This window comes from Podarcis vaucheri (genome assembly GCF_965113315.1).
Source record: "Podarcis vaucheri genome assembly, chromosome: 5".
Classification (NCBI taxonomy): domain Eukaryota; kingdom Metazoa; phylum Chordata; class Lepidosauria; order Squamata; family Lacertidae; genus Podarcis; species Podarcis vaucheri.
The window spans coordinates 71,483,006-71,488,963 of NC_138763.1; the positions used below are offsets into that span (position 1 = coordinate 71,483,006).

At 51.6% G+C, this 5,958-nt stretch overlaps 1 pseudogene across 1 annotated transcript; it reads left to right on the forward strand.

Annotated features, from left to right (window-relative positions):
* The first annotated feature begins 1,806 nt into the window (after positions 1-1,806).
* LOC309532190 (testican-2 pseudogene) lies at positions 1,807-2,458 on the forward strand (annotated as a pseudogene). Its single transcript has one exon. The product of its transcript is annotated as a testican-2 pseudogene (transcript).
* The last annotated feature ends 3,500 nt before the right edge of the window (positions 2,459-5,958 follow it).

Sequence of the window (5,958 nt, forward strand, 5' to 3'; positions counted from 1 at the left end):
TTAGTACATATTGCAGGTCCCATATGACCATGAAGTCCAGAAGCTAATATTACCTAAGGGCATCACTGTGTGTATCCTTTGGGTACACTTGGGCTCGCTACAGCTCCCTATTGAGTGCCAAGCCTACGACAGGCCCATACATCTTGTGTGACACAACCCTTTAAGGGATGGAGAGACTCCTCTATGAAGAAAGGCTGCAGCACTGGGAACTTTTTAGGCAAGTAAGAGGCGACACGGCACAAGTTTATATAACTATGCATGACATGAGGAAAGTGGACACGGGGGGGGAGCACACCCCTCTCTCAATGCCAGCACTGGTGGTGGGCATTCAGTGAAGCTGAATGATGGCGGATGCAGGGCAGATACAGGAAAGTGATTCCTAATGCAGCGCATAGTTAATCTATGGAACTCAGTTCCACAGGAAGTAGTGGTAACTAACAACCTAGATTAGGGTTACCAGATGTCTCTGGATTTGCAAATCTGTCCCCGGGAAGCATGGCAGCGGCAGCCTCAGCTCTGGTTGGTTTCAGGAGCTGCTTGCTGCCCGCTGCTGTGGCGCCAGCCATTTTTCATCGCTGGAATTTCCGGCAAGGACAAATGGTGGGCGCCACGGCAGCGGGCAGCTCCTGAAACCAGCCAGAGCCAACTGCGCTATCAGGCTGGCTCTGGGTTGCTGACTGCCGCTGCTGTCGCCACTGCTGAAGGGGAGCTGGGGACATCCGGCGGTACAGATATCCTTCCCCCTTTGTTTTGACTGATCGAAGGAGGCTCGGGAGTTGCGGGCAGGCGGCCATTGCCCAGTTTTTAAAAAACTCTGCGCATTTATGTTTCACAGGGTGCGAAAGGAGGGATTTGCACCTTTATACAATAGGCATGTGTGCTTGGGCCCAGGGTCTTTTGCCTCACCATCCCCACTACTGACTCCCTGTTGCCACTCAGCTTAAAAAAAAAGTGTCCTTGGATTAATTGAAAAAATCTGGTAACCATAACCTAGATGGCTTTCAAAGAAGATTGGACAAATTCATGGAAGAGAGAGCAATCGATGGCTGCTAGCTGTGATGCGAAGCTCTGTCTCCACAGCTGGAAGCAGTATGATGATTTAGAATACCAGTTGCTGGAAACCACAGGAGGGAAGTGTTCTTGCGCCTGGGTTCTGGCCGGCCGCTGTGAGAACAGGATGGTTGCCTAGAGGGGCCACGGGCCTGATCTAGCAGCATCATCTGATGTTCTTACCTGTCCTATAGCTTTAAAAGAAACTGCTGTCTGCCCAACCTGCTCAGAGTTCTGTGTAACCCTGAATGCTTGGATGCCTTCGATCACAATAAGCTCCTCTTTCGTGTATATTTCTTCTGGGACATGGGCGTAGCTTGGGGGGGGGGAGGGCAGCCCCCCCCATCAAGTAAATAAATAAAAATGCTTAACTAAAAGTAGAATTTGTGAAAATATTTTTTCTGAGCACTTGGTGTCAAAAGAAAGCAATTTAAAACAACAGATGTGGAGACATTTCATTCCCCATGACAGAGCCAGACAGAGGATGATGACGGGTGCCCACCCCGGTCAACATAAATCCTGGCTACGCCCAAATTGTCCACAGCTACTGAACTAAAAAGCTGTAGGGTTCCTGCTCATAAAAATAATCTAGGACCCCGCTCCCAAGGTCTTTCTTGGGCTATGCACTGTCATTATGAGTCAATAGCCACAATGAGTTGCTCTTTACAAATTAGGCAGAAGTCGAAGAGACCGGTGCATTCCGAGTCCTTACTGCCCCCCCCGCCCCTCTCCCGGTCCCCTCCAACCCCCTTCCGTCGGGGGTGGGCTTCTTTTAACAGGTATGATGATGTCAAATGTGATGCTGATGCTCCAGTGACTTAAGCCTGCCTCTTTTGGCGCAGACTCCGTAATCCTCCCGGTGGCTCCCAGGCAGCGCCGGGCTTCGCAGAAGTAGTGCATCTCCTAATCAGGTCACATTTCAGCGGGGATCCAGCCGCCCTTCTCTCCCTCCGAGCCGGGAGAGAGATCAGAGGAGGAGGAAGAAGAAGTCTCAATAATCGCTTTGCGGCCAGCGAGGGAGCCACCGCCTCGCAGGCAAGATGAGAGCCCCAGGCTGTTGTCTGCTGCCGCTGCTGCTGGCCCTCGCCTTGGCGGAAGGGGACGGCAAGGCGGCCAAGGAAGGCGACAATCCCGGCAATTTCATGGAGGACGAGCAATGGCTGTCTTCCATCTCCCAGTACAGCGGCAAGATCAAGCACTGGAACCGCTTCCGAGACGTGAGTCCGGATGGAGTAGCCCATGCATGATTTTTTATTTTATTTTTTTACCTCGTAGCATGCAAATTCCTCCGCCTCGCTAGCATCCAGGGCAACCCGGGAGTGGGGAAGGGAGGGAACGGTGGATGGAAGCTGTTGCAACGCGTTGCACCCGCGGGGGTGCATGGGCAACGGAGCGATTGGCAGCCTGCAACAATTGCTGCTGCTGCTGTCGAGGATGTAGGTGCAGGCGTGGCGTGGAGGAGGCGGTGGCGGGTTGAGGCGGCTCCTCTTGCAGCGCCAACCCGCGTGCAGGTGGCGCGCCGGGAGCCGCCAAGAGCAATCGCCGGCTGCAGCAGCAGCAGTGAGCGGAGCAACCGTTGCAAAGGCTGGGGGGGGGGCTCCCAGTGGCTGGTGCATTTGGAGCGAGAAAGCTGGGTGGGTAGGTGGGAACCTGCACCCGATTCTTTGCACGGCGGCTGTCGAGCAAAAAGCGGGGCTGGGAGAGCTGAGGTTGCACTGTGGGTCCCGATTCTTTATTTTAAAACGAGAGCAAGTGGGATTTGGATCCCCGGCTATAGCTTTTGCAGCCTCGCGGTTTAATTCCTGTTACGCGCACAGACACACTCGAGTTTGCAAAGATCTTCCCTGGCCGCCGCGCAAGCTCGCGTTGCAACCTCTTTGCTTGGCTGCGCAGAGCCCCGTCGGAACTCCCGTTTCCTTCCGACGCGGCCAGGCGGAGACCCGCCCTTGCGAACTTCGACGAGTCCTTTGGCGGCGGAGCCGTTTGCTGCAAGGCAAGCCACGCAGCGCCGGGGGGGGGGGCTGTGCGTGTGTTTGTTCCAGGCTGGCATCTCGCTTCCTGCTCAGTTTGCCACCTTGTGCAAAAATTCTTTGCTATATCGTTAAGGTCCTGGAACAGTAAACGCGGGGTGGAGTTGGGACGGGGCGGGTGGATCGGTTTCCACGTTAGTGTGCTTTGGTTGGTCTTTCTTGTTACTGCAGTGTTGGAGCGGGCACACTTCACTCGCCGCTCCCCCCCTTTTTTTTTACGGCTGACGCCGGCGAAATCGGACATCAACGAAAGGACAGAGAAAATTGAGGGAGGGGGAATAGTAGATGCAAGGGGAAACGGAGCCACATTATACAGGTGTGCAAACTAAGCAGAAGAGGGAAATCTGCCTGGCTTTGCAATCCTGACTAGTCTACTCGGAAGCAAGCCGCCTTGAGCTCAATAGGACTCATTCCTAGGTCATTTGGGTGTGTAGGATTGCAACCCCAGCATCCCTTGTTCTACGACAACTACCCACACCTACAAGATTTCTGAGAAATAAATGTGCCTAGTGATTGTTTAGGATGGTCACTAGGGAACAGAGAAGCTTCATCTTACACCCAGATAACAGATGCAGGTCCTCCTTTTTCGGGGGGGGGGTGTCTGGGGGGTGCTGCTGTTTCTGAGGTTGCTCACCTGGCATCAGCTATCAGTAAGAGAGTACAAGGAATGAGTTGGCTTACCTTTCAAGGCCAAAACTGAGAGTGATTCATTTTCTACAGATTCTTGGGACCCAACCCAATAGAGGTCAAGGCTCATGTGCTTTTTAAAGAAAATAGGCATGTAGAAAGAGAGAATTTTGGCAGTTGCAGCTTTTCCTTTCTCCAAGCAGCACCGTAGCGGTGAGCCACACCTGCCGAAACTGCTGCATCCTGCCTGGAAATAAGGGGGAGATTTTGGAGCCTGGACTTCCATTGGCAAAGGAAAGTGTATTTCTGCCCATGTCTTCTTACTAGCTCACTTACTTCCATGGCAGGTTGTTGTGAACCCGGACTGAGTTCGGATCAAGCTGCCTTGCACTGGAGATAATTAAATTAAATTCCCCTGGGTGCATCTAGATAAATGGACTCAGGCTCACGAATGCTGAGTTTGGTGAGCTTTGCTCCCAACTAAGCCTGTGTAGGATTTGGACTGACGGCTGCTTTTGCTGAGCAGACTCATGCAGCAAGCTCTCTGGAGTATGTGGCTGTAGATTTCCTTTTGAAAGCCCCTTCGTCTGTTCTCTGCTGTTGGGACAATGGGTGGATAAAGCTCCAGTTTGCTCATCATGCAACCAGATGGGCAATTCTCCCTGCTCCCTGCCCTGCTCTTTTAAGATTTATTCTGTGAGGTCCACACTAAATAAAAGTCGGAAGAGAGGCGATCCCCAGGGAGACAAATATTTGTGGGGTGGGAGGAAAGGGGGTTCATTTGTATAGTTCTCCTTTTTAAAATTAATTGACCAGAAGATCACACCACGGCCACCCCTCCCTGTTTGAACAGATCTGCTATTCGGTCCTCCCTGTGCCTCCTCATCAGTAAAACGGTGCCAGTTTTCATGGGGACTAGGCAAGCGTACAAGCGAAACAAAGGATAAATGAAATAGGCTGATGCCTAGGCTTGCCATTGTTGTTAACTGCTGTGCCTTTTAAGGGCAGCCCCCCCCCTGCAGAATTTTACCAGGTGACACTTTACCTGCCATTTACTTGCTTGCCAGGTAAAGCGTCTTCTGCTCGCTTTGTGCGTGCCCAGGCAGGTGATAAAGAGGAAGAAGCAGTCCAGTCAAAAAAAGAAAGAATGCTCTGTCTCACTGCTGGCTCCCCTATTGATGCAGCGTAAAGTGTAAATCCTGCATTTGGAAAGGGGGAGAAAAAACATTTCCGTGGGCAAGAGCACTTAGATGAGTTTGCCCTCAAAACATCTGTTAAAAACCTTAGTTTTATTCACCATCAGGTGGTCAAATGATGGGTTCCCCCTCCCCCAAGAGCCCCACATACAACCTCTAGTAGCAGAGGTTGCGAGCACTTGTGGATTACAAGGGGGTGGGAAAAGAGCTCTTTGCACCCTGCTTGTGGTCTTGGTTGAACATGGTGGAAACAAGAACTAACTAACTTAACACCACACTGGGGTATGCATGCCTTTCGCCTGGTTCCCTGGGGTTTTTAGGTACTCACACATGCACAATTCGTGCTTGTGGGTGGGGGTCTCTGAGGGGAACCTGCAAAACGATTTCTTACACTTCCACAAACCTCTGCTCCCCCCTCTCCTCCCACAGACATTCTGATTGCCCCCACTTCTTTCTCAGCAGCCCCCATTATGGCTAAAATTATTTCGGCACTCGCTAGCTGAGTTTGGCATCGGAGGGATGCTAGTGATTTTAGGGAGTGCTAGTTAATTCCGGGTTAATTGCTCCCAGGGAAAAGTCTTGTGAGCTTGCCAACGTGGGCACATGTTTTTCCGACATAGCCCCTCCGACATCTGGTTTGGTCTATTTCAAAAACCCACTGAGGAGGCTGTGAAGATGTCTGGTCAGCTGATGGGAAGGGAGGTTTGGAAGCAGCTACGGTTTCATCTAATGGCTGTTCCATCAGAAGGAAAAGCAATTTGATTAAGCAATAAAACTCAGAAAGTTTGGCTTTTGCCCTCTTGACATCGTCTGAAGAGCCACTTAGTTCTTCCCACTACCCCCTGGAAGATTTACTAGCAAAGGCATTAAATAAAGGGTAGGATGGACGGACACACACACACACACACACACACACACTCACCACCCCCACAAAGACATGCTGCAATCTGAGCAGATTGGCTTTGGCCAGGAACAATGCATTTGCAAAGGATTATGAATGCACCTCCCCTCCGCCCCCTGCCAGATTGTCTTTTGAGTCAGTAATGCACAGCCAG